Source organism: Colias eurytheme, chromosome 13 (assembly GCF_061535395.1).
Source record: "Colias eurytheme isolate Ceu_HAF_F1 chromosome 13, ilColEury1 Martin Lab GWU primary, whole genome shotgun sequence".
Classification (NCBI taxonomy): domain Eukaryota; kingdom Metazoa; phylum Arthropoda; class Insecta; order Lepidoptera; family Pieridae; genus Colias; species Colias eurytheme.
Window position 1 is genome coordinate 2,758,099 of NC_142992.1, and position 19,974 is coordinate 2,778,072.

A 19,974-nucleotide genomic window follows, 5' to 3' on the forward strand; every position below is an offset into this window, starting at 1 on the left:
TCTTAAACGATAGCTCACATGCTAGTGACAAAGTTAGGTTAGTTAGGGGTGTACACATAAGAGTTTTAAGAATTCATCTATTTGAAATAAAACTGCGTCTGGAATTTTATAAGTATTTTTTACGTACTCAGCGTATGCAGAACTATAACCTCCTTTGAGCTTTGTATACCAACAGTGGGACACCCTGTATATAAAAATGAAACCCGTTTTCCTTGGCCACGGCATCACGCGTGAACGGGTGGACCGATTTCGATAATTCTTTTTCTATAAAATTCCTTGAAGTAGAGGATGGTTCTTATGGAAAGAAAACATAAACATGTACCATGGGCGAAGCCGGGGTGGACCGCTAGTATTATATTCTAATTTATACTAATTGTTAATCAGATAGGAGCACACGTTTTTGTGTGAGAGGGACATGCATCCATCCATGTAATAATAGTATTAGGACATTCATATTACCTTTTATAGTGACGTAATTAATTACAAGAATGTGTGGGTTCCAACGGTGGGTTCAATCCCTACAACTGAGAGTCTTCTGTTTTTATTAAATGTGAGCGAAAATTTCTTATCTACAAGATGTTGTATTTAATAAAAAGAAATGACGTTGAGAATATTTTTTTGTCTAGATTGTGATTTCATACGGCTATATAATACATATTATTTGACATTTATATATTTTTTTAGCTAGGATTTATTTTTCACATTTTATGAGCATACATTTATTTCTATTTTTTTATAAAACCACGTTTGACCTTAACTTTTATACCTGCACTAAACTGAGTACCTGATATTTCTTTTTTTACTTGCAAGAAAGGAAGAAATATTTTCGGAATCGTTTAGCCGTTTAAAAATATACGTAGGTAAGTGCGCTATGGAATATCATCATTATTTGAAATATATAACTAGACGTTGACAAATAACGAGAGATTTTCCGTAACGGGACCAATAATTCAAAACGTCATACGAATGAAGGAACCCCTTAACTTTTATAAAGATTTACGACAATTTCCTACAAGTTACATTTTTACTAATGCAATGGGTTTCCGGGATTGATGTTCTAAAGTTGCTTTTAATAAAATTGCAGTTTGATACTTGTGTTTTGGGTATTTTTAAAATGATTTAATGTGTGGTTCAAATTGTAGAGTATTGGAGTAGTAGAGCTAGTGGAATTATATAAGAGCTTATTTTAGAAGGTATTGTTACTGATACGATAATATATTAAGAAATTATATACCTTAGTAAATATGGTGTAAAAGAGTAAAAATGTAGCAAAATGCAAAAGTTCTACAATATCAAAAAAAATATTACGTATACTTATACCTATATTTAATTATTTTTATAAGATTTGCCATAAATGCCTTATAAGTTAAATCTAACCATAAAAATAAATAAATATATAGTAGGTACTTTACACAACAGCTTGTGTATTAAACAAATAATGATAATTGTCCTTAAATGGTCTTTACAGTTGTTTTAGGAATATAAAGTTGTACATACATAGGTATTATTTATATTACATTTTCATATTATGTTCCATATTAGTAGACATCTATTAAAACACAAGTATAATTTTTAACTTAAATGCAACGTTTTTGACTTAGAAATTTGGAGAGATCTACAAATATCTAGATCGCTTGCTCTGATTCATCAATCTCACTGATTTCATTTTAATTACAAATTTATACAAAAACATTAACGGGTTTTCACGAATAGTCGCGTAAAACCAGGGAAATATTACCTATATAATATAGCTTATAGGTACCAACATAAGGTTAGCATATTTTTGTGTATCTGCCAAGAGCGACAAAAACCGCGGCAAGTGGGCCCCGGCCTGTCACTGGCAACTCCAGATTATATCGGAAAATCCAATTTTGTGGTTTCGTTATCGGCCGACTTGGAAGTTTGATCATTTTTCTTTGCTCCCTCAATTACAAACCGTTAGAATACCGGGCTATCTGTGTACTTTTTGTGGTTCATTTTTTATTAATGTTGCCGCATCTTAATATTTTCGAAGCTTCATGGTTAAATAGGGGTGTCTAATTTGATTAAAAGAAAAACGTTTTCATCTATAGAAACCGTTGATAGGCACATATTATACCAAGTTATTTTTTTTTAATGTTCACTGTAGTTTTTCATGTATGTAGAATTGTAGAGTCAAGATCTTTAAACGATAGAAAATACGTTAGAACTTAATATTTTAAGCATTAGTAAAAGTTACATCGCTTAATATCAAAATAATAAAGGTAAGAAAAGTGTTAAAAAGACACATAAATTATTCGATTACAATCATAAGCATTTTTATTCACAAGATACATAGTTGTTCTTATCACTACATAGTATAAAACAAAGTCGCTTTCTCTGTCCCTATGTCCCTATGTATGCTTAAATCTTTAAAACTACGCAACGGATTTTGATGCGGTTTTTTTTAATAGCTAGAGTGATTCAAGAGGAAGGTTTTAGTATATAATTTATTATGTTTTAGACAAAGCGAGCGAAGCCGCGGGCGGAAAGCTAATATTTAATAATTAAACACCCCAGACATATTTTTATGAAATACCTTGCATATGCACGGAAAGCGTATATAAAGGACAGTCTGCAGGTATGTCTACAATCTAGGTACATAGTATAAACTATAATCCAAGACTGCTTTGTGCTGAGCGCATGGGGTTGGGAATAAATATCTAATGCTTTTGTGTGCACATTATGCTCATGCCGGCATTTATGTGCCCACGATATTGCATGTGAAATTTTGATTAAACATAACAATGAGTGTAATGTACGGTGCGCAAATTATAAATTTAATACTAGAGTGGGGTCTGTTTGTGGTGTGGTATGAATTTTTGTTATTATTTATTTTGTGGAGTAATTAAAAAGTGTGTGTTTTAAGTGGATTAGATTAGTCGTATAGCGATTAAATCGCAAAAGGTGATCAGAATAAGGTGTCTATATAAAAAATTCTCGTGTCACAATGTTAGTTACTATACTCCTTCGAAACATCTGCACCGATTCTTATTAAATTTTGTGTGCATAATAATCGGCCAATATCTATTTTTCATACCCCTAAGTGATAAGAGTAAGGCAGAACAACGCTTACCGGGACAGCTAGTTCATAGATAAATTTTTAGACCACGGAATAATTTCACATATTTTAGAAAGTAATTAATAGTGTATTTAATGTATTTTGGAAAGTAGTGAAAACATTTATAAAAATTATAACAGAAAACGCTTCCGCATAAATAGAAAATGTATTAATTCGTTACCAAGCGAATTATGTCAACGTATTTCTATTTATTAAAGATATATCCATTGCATTACATAGGATCATTCATCAAGCTAAGCCAGGATAGCATGTTGTCGTCGGAGCGTTCATTTCTCAAACCTTATTACAACTTGTACCCGACTTGTGCCTAAGGCTTGAACAGCATGAAATTAGGTACCCTATTTTGCATAAATCATAACCCTAAAGAAGCTCAATTAAGTTATTTATCTGAAGGGAACATGCGATATCCGTGGTTATATTGTTAACGATTTAGAATAGGAAGTCGTTATATTGTGCAACTTATTTAGGGACATGTTGATTAAATTTAATGGAAAATAGTTTTGTATGTATTTGGGAGAATATCTTCATTGTGCCTTTGTAGTGAGGGAACTCCTAAAAGATCGATAGCTATTAAGGGACAGGTGGTGTTAAAAGGCGAATAGGGAAATCCGGATAAAAAAATGGCACAAGGTATGTAAATATTTAAATCTGTTTGTTGTAAGTATTTTATCTTTTCAAGATTATCAAGAACGGCAGCGTACTTCGCTACCAAATTTCAAAAGCTTCAACATTGTATTATTTTTCTGTTAAGATAAAGACCCTAAAACAGATGTAAGTCTGGATGAAGATAGTACTTCAACTATAATTAAAGGAACCAAACAAAAGCTTACCCGACTTGGCAGTCGGACAATTGGCCTATGTCAGTTCCCGGGTTGCCCCGTCGTGTAGCCATTTTTATTTCATTTTGTCGGACCCTTAAAGTTCAGTGTCTAGACCGGTTAGCCCACGCTCGCACAGATTTCTGCATCTTACAAGCTCGCCATACGAGTTACTTTATATCCCTTTTTTATCCTTTTGCAATACGATGTGATATTGGCCTCGGCGTTAATATCGAGTCTAGTAAGCTTATGGGTTGTTTAAACGTTTATATAGCTATATGCTCGGTCAGTATGCGGTTTCCATTGTGCAGGATACTAATACGGTGTATCTATATATTGTACGTACGTCTACAGAATTTTTATGTCGTATTGATGATGAATACATATAGCTGATTTACGCATATTACTTACTTACATCTCTTTAAAATTGACAATATTTTCGATATCCAATAACTTTGTTAGCTCCTGACGTCCTATTTACAACTGACCCTCAATATGTTAGCATATTAAACACTGCCTCACTTATCTTCCTTACAAAAATTTGTATTTTCACCAAGTTTTCATTAAACATTTCCACAGTTGATTGTGCATACATAAAGTATGACCTTATGTACATGTCAGACGATTAGTCAGGCATGACGTCCATCTCGGGCCAAGTGATTGTCCAATTAGTGTTGGTTTGTATGACAGACTACCTTTACGACCACGCGTTTAGCGTACAATCAAAATATCCTCTTGAGAGACGAATTTAGATGTCCGTTGTGAAGAAAGAATAGGAATTGTGAACATTGTATACTCTATATTTTTACTATGTTAATAGTATTTTCTAGTTTGATTTTACGCGAGTATTATACATTTAGAAATTAAAGATTTTAAAATCCGTTAAAATCTTTTATTTCTATATGTTAATCGTGTGTAATGTATAGTCTAATTATTTTTGTAAGACTGATTTCTTTGAACAAGTAACATTGTTTTTATTGTTTACCTAAAAATCATAAATCATAATACGTTTGTATACGAGTAGCGTGTAGTTATAATAAGGGCCTAAATAAAAAACTTAATGATAGTAATGTTGTTTTTAGACCTTACAAAATATATCCATACTTAATATTATAAATGCGAAAGTAACTCTGTCTGTCTGTCTGTTACTCAATCACGCCTAAACTACTGAACCAATTTTCATGAAATTTGGTATGGAGATATTTTGATACCCGAGAAAGGACATAGGCTACTTTTTATCCCGGGAAAATGACGCAATCCCGGAAATCCCACGGGAACGGGAACTATGCGGGTTTTTCATTGACTGCGCGGGCGAAGCCGCGGGCGGAAACCTAGTATTCTATAAAAGGTATAAAGATAATAGATTATAAGAGAAAGATTTCTAGTTAATAAGAATTTCCTTTCTCTTAATTAATTGTGGTACAAATAAAGTACACTATTGTTTTGTACAATGGAGGACTTAATTGATAAGTTTTGAATCGGGAAATTAGAAAGAATTTCTGCTCTTGGGAATTTAAAGACTTCTAGGAATTATTCCTACATAGTCTTTTATCACGAAGGCCTATTAAAAAAATGCAATATTAATTAGTAAGTATTAAAGATAATCGAAAAGTTTTGAAGAATGAAGAAACTATATTAAAGGTTGACTTTTCAATCGACTGTAGTATGATTTGTTATAAACTAAGTTAAACTATAAATTCTACAATATAAATGCTTGTAGAATGGAGGTGTTTATTATTAATGGAATAATAATTATTGTTGAATTTACTGGGGTCATAAGTTTATTAAAACTGTATTTTTAGTTTTTACTAATTATCTTCATAAGTACAAACGTGTTGATCCTGAATAATCTAAGGGATCGAGAAGTGTCCAACTTATTAATGAGGATATATTTCGAAAACGTGCTGTTTGCTAGCGTACCTACCTATGAAAAGTGCGCTCGTTTGTAAAGAAGGGGGAATGAGTTAATATAATAAATGTATTTTTACAGTTTATTCAATGAATTAATTATCTATAAATATGACCATGGAAACTTTTCATAAAAGTTGATATGAATTATGATGGGGACGTAAAACTTTTTAATGTGTTTTTAATCCATACTAATATTATAAATGCGAAAGTAACTCTGTCTGTCTGTCTGTCTGTTACTCAATCACGCCTTAACTACTGAACTAATTTGCATGAAATTTGGTATAGAGATATTTTGATACCCGAGAAAGGACATAGGATAGGTTTTATCCCGGAAATCCTATGGGGACGGGTTTTTCTTTGAAAACGTGGGCGAAGCCGCGGGCGGAAAGCTAGTATGTACAATAATTCATTCATTATATTCAAATTATAGCTTTCAATGTTTTACCTTAACTACACTTCTCAACAAAGCGTCGAGAATAATGCTTTTGTATACAAAAAGAACTAAATATTTTTTATAAAAGTCCGACTATATCAAATGTAGGTAAATAAATTTATACTCTCTACATTTTGCGTAGGCTCCCCAGACAAAAATAAAGGAAACAAGTTACCTTGCCAGTTTATGCAGACACGACAGACAATGCTTAAAGCACTATAAATCAGATATTTTTGTACTAGTACAAACCCTCCTTGCAAGTACTAGCCTTTGTAATTGATGTAGAGTACGAAATATAATAGATGTAGAGTCTTCATTACTATTACAACTCTCTGTATATGAAATATAGGATATTATTTTATAATATAAAAACGTGTAACTCTCGTTAATGACCATTGCATATTACGTGTTCGCAATTAATACTGCAGGTAATTTTCAGACTAGCAATACAGAACTCTACATTTTATCAGTTGCACAATTATTGTACGGAGTCTACGTTTTACATAATATTTTAAGCGGAAAATTATCTCTTTTCTGAAGTGCAATGAACTGGCAGAGTGCACTGTGTACTCCCGAGAGAAAACCTCTAATTTACCTTGAGTGGACACAATTGGAAGAAAACACGAGAGAGGGCGTCGCGCCGGATTAGATTAGTTGCGATAAGATAGCTCGCATCGTGCTAATATACCAGCCACCGCTGACTCCGACCGATAATTGCAATCCATTAACTCCAAATAGTTCGCGACCGCATCGCGCGACACCTCGCATGTCCGAGCGCCGGCGCGTAGCCTTATCACGCGTAGCCGGTGCACCTTAGCCCTTCATAAATATTTACGAAACTCGGAGTTTCGCAGGCCCCGGCCGGTCGGGCGGGGCTGCACCCTAATGCAATGATTCATATTATTCGGTTTGCGGGCGAGTTGAACGTCTTCCATTATTGTCATTCATCGGAGGAAGTGGGCGGCGCGGGGCGGCGCGGGTGCCGGCGGCGGCCCCCGCGCGGTTTCACGGTATTCAGTCGCCCGTCGACACTCTCGCTGCTTGGACGCGAGAGACGCGATGCAAGTTGCTTTCCTTTGACGCATTCAGGCCGTGTGTGTGTGTGACCTCCGTGTTCCGCCGTCTAGACGCGTGTTGTGCTGGAACTGCCCCAGTGCGCGAGGCGATCGCTGGAGCGGAAGCGTGCAGTGCGACCTGTGCGAGTGCTATCAGCTGACCGGCTCGTCCACAGCCTGCGAGCGCACGGTGAGATCGATGCATGCGCTCATCTGATTGTCTATTTTAAGCCGCTCGAACGACGAATTGGCAAATATCTTCGATCAATGTGCAGGGATCGATTCGACGGAATTGATGGTTTTTAAAGCCGAACGTCGGTGCTGTTGATAAACAGTGTCGGCTTACGCGTGTCGCGATCGGCCGTATTGTTGTGGATTGTACAATCTGTCATTAATTGAACGGCTTATGAAAACATGTACGTGGTTTTGGCATGTTAAACTTACGTACTTACTCCTTGCGTGGTGTAGCGTGGTGTGCGTGTGGTAGCGCGACAGCGTTTGACAGCGAGTCAGCTGATTTCCGTCGCAATCAGAAGGAAATGTAACGCTATGTCTGAAAATGTTATCAGCACTCGATACAATCTATAAAGATACAGCAATGATTTAGTAACTATGTATTGTATTGTCTGAATGCAAAATTATGTTATGTTTAAAAATGCAAAAAAGTAGAAACAGAAGCCATTCGTTATCTCTTATCAAAATGCTCTTGTGAAGGTCGAAATGATAAACGGGATACGGTGTTCACCAGTCCATCAAACAAAAGAGTTTACATTTGCATTATCTAAAGCAAACTCGACAAAGCCGTTGAAACTACCTTTAAAACATTTTTTATGAACTATAAAAGCCATTAGACTATCTAAATAAGATAATAGCGTCATAAAATCATCGAATTATTATCGTAATGACTAACGTAGGCTATGGATGGTCTATCTATGTAGTATCATAGTTTATAGCACCGGAAGAGGCCAGTTACGGTATTCCGGTACATTGAAATAGTCATACGCATAGTAATATGGGAAGTAGACAATGAATACCATTTTAGAAAACAAATTAGTTGTGAAGGTATCGGTACAATGTACGAAGTTAAGTGACTAAAGTCAAATACGCGAAAGAAAGTTATAAATAAAGATGCTTATGTCGGGATGAATCATGTCGCATCCTTGGATACAGATAAAATACGAATATAGAGACATAAATAACGTTGCATTGTTCTTGCTCTTTTTGAATTATATCTCTATAAGGATTCGAATGTAGCTGTTTTCTAAACGCGAGTTTTGGAGGTAGTTTCACAAGCGAACTAAGTCTATGATTATAGACACTAACTTAATTAAAAAATAATTAAATTCATGATAAACGATAGGATTTGATTTTAAACTGGCTCTATAAAAGGAAAAAGTTGTACCATTTACTCTACTTAATCTATGTTATGTACCGTTTCTTCTTGATTTGTGGTTGAATAACAACATATAAACTTGAGCATGTGAAAATCTCTACATCGATCAAGTAGTTACTATATAAGTAGAGTTTTACGAAATCGACTCTACATTACGAAATTAAAATGACTCTAGGCTCTACAATCCGGAATCAAATATGTAAGCAAAGCCATGTACTAAATATATAGATGAGTTATTGCCCTCAGTTATTAGTTACTAGTCATAATTCATTGCTTTGTAGCATCAAGAATCCTACTGGACCTTGCGACGCTGCCTATAGATAGTATTAAAATTGATAGTATACCCAAATTTTGATGAATGATACAGGTTTCTTGTAGATTTTACGCAAGAATTACAAGACGACAAGATTTAACAGATTGTTTTTATAAGAATATTATGAGTAGTTTTCTGGAATTTTAAACAAATTTAATTCACATAAGCGAAAGGCGATTGTAAAAAAAATACAGCAAGCGTGGTCATAGTTTGTTTTCTGTCTTCTTTACTATTTTTTAATCTGGAAATACGATCATTAGTTCTAAATATGTAATTGATATTATTAGGATGTTAATTGTTAGCTGTTACCGGTAGTAGAATAAATACCGGTAGTATAGGAAAGGACAAAGTATAAGTACCGGTAGTAAGTAGTATTACTTAATATTCGTAGCGAGTAGTGCTAAACGGTATGAATTTGTAATATGTATATATGGATACCTAAATTGTACAAACTTTGAAATTTTATCAAAAGTACAAGTATTAAAAAAATGATGTCATCATTTAGATATTCTGATTAATAGGGTGGAAAATATTTTGTGGTTTTAAAATTTTAAAAGCAAATTTAAAATCAGACGCCAAATGAAAAGATAATGCAACACGATAGATTTGTTAATGATTTGTAAGCAATATTAAAATGCTCCATTCAAAAAGAGATTTTAAACACGGATTGTTAAATGTTTTTTATACTAGCTTTCCAACTGCGGCTTTGCCCGCGTTTTCAAAGAATAACCCGCATAGTTCCCGTTCCCATAGGATTTTCGGGATAAAACCTATCGGATGTGTTAATACAAGTTACCCTCTATATGTGTGCTAAATTTCATTGTAATCGGTTCAAAAAAAGAATAACAAACACACACACACATCCTCTCAAACTTTCGCATTTCTACTATTAGTAGGATAGTAGGACTAGTAGGATTAGTAGGATAATATTATTATAGTAATAATCCTGTCTTGTTAAAAAAAGGAATTATTTTTCAAGGAATGTAGGATGAGATTATTTAACAGTAAAATCAAATACAATCTTATTATTGTCAACCGTTAATTATATACGCGTGGGGCCAAAGGTTAGTTAATATTTAAATACCATTAACATTATGAATTATGATAATGAATATCTATATCGATAACAGTCGTAATATTAAATCTATTGTTATTCATTTGTATGAAAGTTTCGTGATTAGTTTGATGTGGGAATACGGTTTTAGTAACGGTAGTTTTGTTGAAATTATAATTGGATTTTTAAGTTATAGTGTTTGATGAAAAAGTTAATTTTTATACAATTCAATTTAAATTCGAAACGTAAGTTCATATTAATGTACTTTTTCGGACATTCCGTATTATGCACCTAAAATTTTAGTGTAAAATATTTTATAATATATTAGATTTTTTGTAAAAAATTATATATTTTTTGCGAAACGTGGAATGACGTAACGGTAAAAAGTACTTATTTATAAAATCACTTTCAATTTATTCATATAAAATCTGTTATTATATTATGGAAAACATAAAAAGTCGGAATAATAGTTTATTTCATTATATTAACACTATAACAGCATTTTCCTAGTAAAACAACAACAAAAAACCTGTTATCATACCAACCAATACCTAGTTACATAATGTGTTAAATGTTATATACCACGAACAAACACGACTTATGTACTGTATATTTTAAGCTTAAAATAATTTACAAAATGCATTTCCATACGCATACAAACTGACGTCCGTGCCCCGCGACCGCAGCCCGTGTCCACGACGTCCAGAATTATTTACTTATCAACACTGATAACAGAACAATGGGCGTTAACTAGATAGGTAATAAGACTCACGCACGTTACACAGGAAAATGCGTCACATTGCTAATTCATTAACGTCCTTTTTGGCGTACAGGAGCAGTGCATTTACGCTAATGACATGTTATTTAGGATTTTAATGTTTTTCGATTTATATTCACTATAATCAAATTAAGTAATTTATTCAGCAGACAGTTACAGTATAATGAGGTATTCACGTAGCGTAATTATTACTTTAAAATGAATAACTATTGTTATAATAATATGTATCCCTAAATGTACGGTACGGTTTGGCTCGCGCAGCATGCGTTGCTACATAAAAGGCAGTTTTCAACGCAGAGGACCTTACTAATGTGCGTAAGCCTTTAGTGTACCCACATAATCTTATCTCTTTATGTCAATAGTCTTTTGTATCCGCGATAATGTGGTAGTCTGTTTGTCCTAATGGTACATTCTTTGGGATAACTGGCCAATGGATAACCATTAGTTGTTTATTATTTATAGATAACAGACTATTTTTAAAGGGTGGAGGAAATCCTGTAGAGCTAGTGATGATTAATTCTATTTTTTAATGTAAATTATTAAGATTGATATATTTAAAATGTACCTAGCAATAAAAATTTTTATTTCCTCTCCATAAAAAGAAAATTATTATTTTTTTTAATTTCGAACATCAAAAATAGAGCGATGCTATCTATTGTTTTTTTTTTATCATCTTATATGACGATAAAATAGGATAAGTAATTATTCTCTTAAAAGACGATCTCTCTAAGTTTTAAATAAAATATAATAAGGTTAGTAATTATGTAGTATCAGGGCAGACGTAACTCGACATTGTTGCCTAAGAAAGGAATCTTTCTGCGACGTATGTTGTGTATTGTACCTCTTTTTAGATAAATTGTTCACTTCCTTCCAATTGGCTGTTAAAAGAGCCATAATATAATTGGTAGATATTTTTTTGAAGTGAAACTTCTTTCGCGTCATGGCAATACCGTCACGTCATGAAGTAAGGCGACGATTTTGGTATCTTTGAATCTTGCCAGAGAAGTTTCACTTCTGACACCTGTACACACGCTCTTTTTTATAGGTTATCGGGTAATTCAACACAAAAGCTTGCGGTATTAAAATTCAAATTAATAAACTAAAACGCCAAAACAAATTTCACATTCAAAATGGTCGAATCTCGAATGAATATCAGGTTATGTCAAAATGTGTTTGCCAAAAGTGACTGCGTTTAACCGCATAATCTGTGGTCACTGTTTGACGTTCAACGAAATTGCTTTTCTTTCACTTATCTGTGGGGCTGGAATCTGCATCTGGCAGATAACAAAAAAAAAAGTTTACTGTTTTATGATTCAGAACGAGAACGAGTGGAAATTAAAAAAAAATACGCGTAAAAAAATTAACATTTTTTTGATACGATTCATGTTTTTTATTGCTAAGTAGATAATAGGTATGTAGACGTGGTTGATTTTTTTATGCGATATACCGAATTTAGATAAGGAATTGCGTAAATTGAATTATTGTTTATTTTTGTAGAAAATTAAATAGGTATTATTTATTATTGAAGATATTCTGTCTTATCGATTTATAAGAATAATTAAAATAATGTGTTTGTAAACATCAACCAAAAAATGACATGACTTCTAAAGATTGTTTTATAAATTAAACGGGAACATTCATAAGAAGTGTAATTCTCCTCACAAAAGATGCTTTGTGGAAATACAAATATGGCAAGGTTATTTTTTGTGACTCAGAACCTGAATACAAAGAAATCTCGATAATGATTGTTGCCGATGGGGTAGCGTACGCGAAACCGATCAGAATAGCGGGGTTATATATAGGGTTGTCAAAAATAACTCATTTATATTCCGTTTTTAAATTATTTATGGAAATATGTGTATGAGGCTCGTGTGATTGTTTTTGTTTGTTGTTCTGTATTTTTTCGTTTCATTTGAGAATGAAATCCAGCAGTACGTTCTAATTTTTTATATTTTTTACTAACCTCTCTATTACCGTTTTGAGTATAGTGGAAAGTTAACAAGATTTATAATTATTAAGCCAATTAAAAATGTTTTAGATGTAGTTATTAATGTTCAAACCACACGAAATTTTAATTTGACTGGGTATGTAAAATTTATGAAGTCGCGTATTATTCTGACCATCAACTTGTTTCAGTTAACAGTTGCCAAACTATACAGTAGCCAGCCCTAGCAACACGTCGTTCGTTCACACCACCAGTTATATTTAGTTGCGTCCGGCGCGCGGAATGCAGCCCGCGCCTGACCTACCGCAATAGCACTGTCACAGTTTCAGCCTCTCACTGATCTGGGGGGTCACCATAACGTTAAAGCAGTACTAATTCCAGTGTGCGAAAGTGATACCGCTAGACGAACTATATAGCTCTGTCTCTTTCCCACCCTGGAAATAATACTGCTTTCACGCCATAATTACCAGTATGCTCTAGATAGCCTTGCAAAATGTAAACTGTCTGCAAGCTTGTGCCATCCTTGACTTAACCCTTTTTAAACACGTCTACGGCATTACCTTGCAAGGGTCAGTTCAATTTTCAAACGTTTTATTTTTTCTTTCCATTCATTCGGAATTTGAAATGTGTAAGTTTTTATTGTCTATGTCAGCGTATTCGAAGCCGGATTTTATTAAATATTTTTTTTAATAAATGCATATCATGATACTGTAGTAAATATTATAAATGTATTGTTTATTACATTTTAAGATGCAAATGCAATTTGACATTCTCTATTGTTTTATTACTACCGTCAATTGGCAGTGCATCTATTCTAAAAATACTTAAATTGAAGACAATAACAGCGCAGGCTATAAATAAATACAATGGGCACATGCCACGTATAAAACATATTGATAATATTCAAGTCATATTCTGTGATCTTATATTATAACTTATGTACATAGATAGCTATAGGCATAACCCGTCTCCAGAACTTTTGATCCTTCGAGAATTTTGCATGACTTTAAAAAATCACCCTAATTGATTATATTAATAGGAGTAAGATAATTTGTATTACCTAATTATCAAATAAATAAAAACGGGAATCAATCCAAAAATAAAACGCTTTTTCGTATGAGATCACAAATACATAATACATAATATTATATATCTTTTGGCCAAGCAATTTATTATAATATTCTAATAAATCTTTGTCAAAGCAAAAAAAGCATTGTAACCAGTCATGGCATGTAATATTCATATTTATCGGCATACTAATGCAAATTGAATAATACAGAACAGGAATCATGGATACGTCGGCTAGCCTTGAACAAATTGCTTAGTGTAGGCGAGGAATGAGCCCTAGAATAAAGGTCAAATATTCGAAGCGATGCGAGTACATATCTGTATCTGTTCCAAGTTCAACGTTAAGTCTAGATCCAAAGGAGCGATGTAATTCAGCAGATTGGAGCGGACGTGGTTTCGCAAGCTGTATGACGGAGGCATAAATATTGTCTATGGCAGATAGGGTGCGTCGCCCGCGTTGGCGCCGTTCGGTCAGACAGTATTAGACCTCAGATTGATCGGTCCTCCGTCGCGTTGGCATATCATAAAGACGTTTTATTCTCGCTCACTGTTTAGTATGTCTAGCGTGACGTAACTTCAGGCTTTTTACAGGCTAAGTTTTTGTAAGGCTTCCCGTCTAGCGGGCGTAATTAAAGCGAGTTTCATATGTATGGACGCCTCTCCGACCTTCGAGGAGCGCGCATCGTGTCGCTTTGTATAGTAATCAAAGTGAATTAAATATAATTGTAATTTAAATATAGATGTTATTTGTAATAAGGGAGGGTTTATAGGCAATTTAACATTGAGGAGTTCTTTAAACTTGTGCGTATGCACTTTTAATGCTACATCAAGGATTTTGATACTTACTGTTATCGTTTTGAGAAATAATTTATGAAAAGTTAAAAGCTGCTGACAAGGCAGTATCGTACTCCTTTATTAAAATATTCACGACGACTTCAAGGCATTGTTTATCAATTTCATTTTTATAGTTATATGTCTTGTTGTTTTTGTTGTATTGTCAGCGAGGCAGTGACCCCTTACAAAGGTGATGATGACATGCCAATTACTTGGCATTAAGTCATAATATTATAATAATGTGATAAAATGATAATGTTCGTTGTATGCTATTGACGATTTAGACATCCATGCGGAGGGTGGCATCATTATACTTAGCCCGCCGCTTCTAATAATTTTCTATGTAAAATTCAGTCTGACTCAGATAATTGTGCAAGTTTCATTGAAATTGGTTGTGATCATAGAAATCTAAATTCGCGTGATACTAAAGTCGTAACAAATATGTACATTAATTACTTGTGTAACAACAACACGTACAATTATTTTAATTTCCAATTGTTTATCAAAATCCTTTACATATTCTTCGTAATCTATATCACATTGTTTAACATTTGGGAGAATATTTTAAAGGTACAGCAGGGGCGTAGCTACCGCCGTATCTGCCGTATCAATTATACGGGGCCCCCGCGCCAAGGGGGCCCCCAACGTGCGCTTTTGTGAGAAATCTTTACTTCCTTAGGGCCCCCAAACAAATTTTTATACGGGGCCAAGGCACGCTACGATTCTGATGTACAGTGAAGCCACAGTACTATACAGCCACTATACAAGATATACAGCATGTTCCAAATAACTATGCGGTTGTCAAATCTGTGCCTAGAATACTTGTTCATAAGATATTTGGTAGCGCTGCCAACTGCCTTCTGACTTCTGAAATATCCACAAAGTTATCTAAGACGTTTTGCAAACTGAAATATTTATTCTGTGGTGCGTCAGACGTCACGATTACAGCATATCTTTTATTGGTCGTTATCAGTTATTTGTTGCAATTCACGATAAAATAAGAGGTGCTTCGTGTAATGTAGATAAGTATTATATGAGTTACCAGGGCGAAGTTTATAGCGTTATATCATAGATCCGAGCTGAGATGTGTTTTAGTGTCACGGTTTATCTCTAGGTGTTATACAGCGTGATTTTTATAGATCATCGTAACGGTGGAGGAAATATTTATCTATTATAATTTAAAACATTTTTTATTATTTATTCAACTTTCTGTCATTGCTGAGTAACTGAAGAAAAATATAAAGAGTTGTGAATCGTTACGATTTTGAATGAGAGGTAGACCAAAAAATTAAGAATATTTAGATCAGTAAATTAAAAAAAAAGTTCAAAAAAAGTAATCGGAAAAATTCTAAAACAGAATCTCAGTTTCATCTTAAATTACTACAAAGGGTAACATATCCTACTTTTTTATAAAGCATTATTTCAACAACATGAATTACTCACCTGTACATTATATAGTTTTAAGATTATATATACATTGAATGCATGTTGGCCGAAACGTCGTGAGCTAAAGCTAGACGGTATTCTTTTTATACCAACCAGTCAACCGAGGCCATTCAATTGCATACGTGATAAAAATCACGTACAAGGACTTGTTGAAATGTGTTATACTTTTAGTAAAATCCTATGACCTAAAATATGGCGAGAATTTCTGAGTATTCTTAAATTTTTGCATAGTGTGTTTTAGTTCTTAATAAGTAATTTAAACATTTTTGGGTAAGAAAAGATTGAATGCTTACAAAATAAGATGAAATATCTGATTAGGTACCTAATTGTGCTATTTATATAATGTCATTGATAATATTAGTACATGGTAATTCATCAACAAATATACAATAGTTAATTTTAATCATTTTTGATACAAATTTTCACCATATTCGACAGAGAAATTTGCTCAACCACACTAAAACGTGTCAAGTTGTGAATTTTTCCAATTAAAAATTGCTTAATTTAGACGCGACAGCGTTTGTGTGAAGAGTATTGGAATAGACTCTGGAACTCCACAATTGTAGATCGTTAGTAAATTCTCTGGATATACCTTAACTATGGGAGAAATTTTTTGAAAGTCAGAATATTGTCAAATAGGTTTTTGTCTGAAAATTTGATTTCTTCACAAAAAAGTTCTTAAATACACAAAAAATTAAAACAGATTGCCTTTATCTACTTGTTCAAACCAACATGACTAAAACACTTATTAAAAATTCGTTTAACTACGTAAAGTCAAGTTCCTTACATTTTGCAACAATGACTACGTTTGCAACAATCATACCGTCACCTATTCTTATCTAAATGTTAACATTAATATAACACAGCAAAAAATATACAAGGATAAGTGGCACTTATACTTAATAGCAGTATAATTATGACGTGTGAGCGGATTACAAAATTGCATTTATATTTTATATCCAACATTATGTCGGTAAGAGCGTTGACATGAAAGCGTAGTCTGCGTTGATAATTATAATTAGCGTTTGCGTAGTGGGCGGTTCGCCGTGCAGCGATTTATTTTTATATGACACTAGCTGCGCTCCGCGGTTTGACCCGCGTGGCTCCGCTTCTGTTGGTCTTAGCGTGATGATAGCCAATAGCCTTCCTCGATAAATGCTATCCAACACCGAAAGAATTTTTCAAATCGGATCAGTAGTTCTTGAGATTAACGCGTTCATACAAACTAACAAACTCTCCAGCTTTATAATTTTAGTATAGATACGAGGGATAGGTAGATATTGATAGAATAGTGACCACAGATAATATAATACAAGTTATAACTGGGTATTATACCACCCGTCCGAGATATGTTTATAATCACCCTGTAGTTCCAAAATTCCATTACTGTATTGTGGGATTCGCTAGAGGAAAATATTGTAGAAACATTGTTTTTAATGTGAAATGTTTTAATTTTTAATATATTTATAAGTTCAACAATTGTTACTGACTAAAACAGGCTTTGCTTAGTGTAGGACTAGATAGCTCTACATGAAAATTTAGTATGTTGTTACAAATTAAAAAAAATATCTGTTTTTGCATTTTTTTTTCCTCTTTTCTAAGTTGTAGTTAAATTGTAATGTATGTTTGCTTTTTATGTTTTAAGTTTTTTGTTGTTGTTTTTTATGTGAATGTTTTTATTTTTAATGTCCTTGAAATAAATGTTTTTTCTTTCTTTCTTCTTTCTTTTCATTTTTTTAGAAGTTTCATTTTTTACGCAAAAACAACAATAATTTAAAATTCATATACGAAACTTCGGTATTCTAATACTTAAACATATATAAAGCACATTCTTTGCAAATAACAGCTGTTTAAAACATCAACAACAAATACTGCCACTAAGGGCCGATTTTTCAATGCTTGGATAAAACTTATTCGTTGAATAATGTATAAAACTACCATTTTAAAAACGTATTCTAATTGCCCGTATTTGACAGTTTACGTGACATTTTAACATTATCGTGTAATACTTTATTGGACGGATAAGTTTTATCCAAGCATTGAAAAATTGGCCCTAAATGATATTACCATACGCACTAGTGACTAGACACACGACTTGTATAGTAAACAAAACATACTATCTTAATGCGGACATAAATAAACAAATTGCTACAAATTATCTATCGAAAGCGGTCCAAAGGTCGGAACATTTAGAAAATAATTTAAAGCACATAAATAGTTGAATGCTGAATGAGCTAATGGCGATAATTATCATAGTATAAAGAGAACAAGTAGGCCGACTCCCGACGTTTAGGAGCGTACGGTACCTAAACTCGCGAGGCGCAGGGTTGTCACTTATAACGTTTATATTTTAAATAATTGTATAAACAAACACCGACCGCTCACAGCAATGGATGGTGCGGGCGCGGCCCTCACGAGAACGGTCCTTGAGATGAGAAGGAACCGAGCGGCGTTGTGTGCGTGTGTCAAGCTTGCTTATGTACATGAACGAGAGGCGTGGCCAAGTGCTCTGTGTACATACAAACAGCGTGATGTACCATTGTTCGAAGATAACTTACTTGTTCTCTTTATACTGTGGAGCTAATGATTATAATTATGTAATAAATATCTGTTAGTCACGCGGCGAGCGTGTGTTGATAAGTGATAAGAGCGGAATGGCGCCTGCGATCTGCGTTTTTGAGTGTTAGATGATAAAAGTGCTCGATATTGCTATGTTTTATATTTTGTGAAACGATAGAACAGTTTCAGTTGAAATAGTATAGTACTAGTATAGTAATATATTGTATGTGGTAACACTAAAGAACTATCATAACTTATCAAAACTAAAAAAAACAGTGTTGGTTTATCAACATCTGAATTCTAAGTTCTTCCTTGTAACTGAGATTAAATACAAGAATAAAAATACACTGAACCAAAAAATATTCTCCATTTAGAAGTCGATTAAAGTGAAAAAGGAAAGTGTTACTCACATTTTAGATACTTAAAACACAATTTAATAAACATGGAGCGAAATTCCGCCGTTTTTCATCGCCGACGTCATCACAAATATTTCCAACAATTTATAACGTCAGAACTGTAGGCAATAAATTGTAAAAATTTTAGAAATTAGCTCTTAAAACGTATATTCCTCGTGTTTTAAATCTCTTTCGTCGTAAATCAGATCGGGGCCTGCAATATAAATTCAACTTTTACGAAAATTATACTTAGGTTTTGCTAGAATCGATTTATCCGTAATTGCTTTAACTTGAAGTGTTTTTGAGTTAATGTAACTTGGAACGCTTTGTCTTCTCGTATTTTGGAAGTTATTTAGCTTTAATGCTTAAGTACCTAAAGTTGTATTAAAGGGTAATTTTCAGAATTGTCGAAGTAAAACCATTTTCAATGCTAGAGTATTAAAAACATAAAATACAAGGTTGCAACTGGCTGAAAAATATCATGAATTTTAAACAAAAAAGCTTCATGAATATCTTTAGGTAGTTACTTGTTATGTAGTTATAAATGAGCTCTAATGAGTTAACCACGAGTTAACAGTAACACTTTCTTTGTAATTAAGGTAAAAATAGAATGATCTGTCAAGTCAATAAATATTACTCTACATAAAAGGCCACTCCCCATTTGATTGGCCTTTTATTCGGAGTACATTAATAAATGGTTCTAATTTCGGCTAACAGATAATTATTATAAGAGCGATTTAGCTTTTCTCAAAGACACGCTTGGTTAGGCAAGGGCGGGAGATAATGACCCGAGTGTGGCAATAATTGATGCTATTAGAGTACCTCTGTAGACTGCATTAACACCGTCTTGCTTGAGTCATATCACAGATAAT

The 19,974-nt window shown here is 33.5% G+C and overlaps 1 protein-coding gene and 1 long non-coding RNA gene across 5 annotated transcripts in view; one reads left to right on the plus strand and one right to left on the minus strand.

The window, feature by feature from the left end:
• Positions 1-19,974, minus strand: part of LOC149903248 (uncharacterized) — a 309,864-nt gene that overhangs the window by 84,584 nt on the left and 205,306 nt on the right. The window lies entirely within an intron of this gene.
• The window catches only part of shep (RNA binding motif single stranded interacting protein alan shepard), a 99,983-nt gene continuing 87,265 nt past the window's right edge, over positions 7,257-19,974 (plus strand). For 2 of the 4 annotated variants that reach the window (XM_090108981.1, XM_090108980.1), the window contains exon 1: positions 7,259-7,507. The gene's annotated coding sequence lies outside the window, so the exon portion shown is untranslated. Of the gene's footprint in view, positions 7,508-19,974 lie in introns of all 4 variants that reach the window. The other 2 variants (XM_090108982.1, XM_090108979.1) reach the window with 2 other exon arrangements.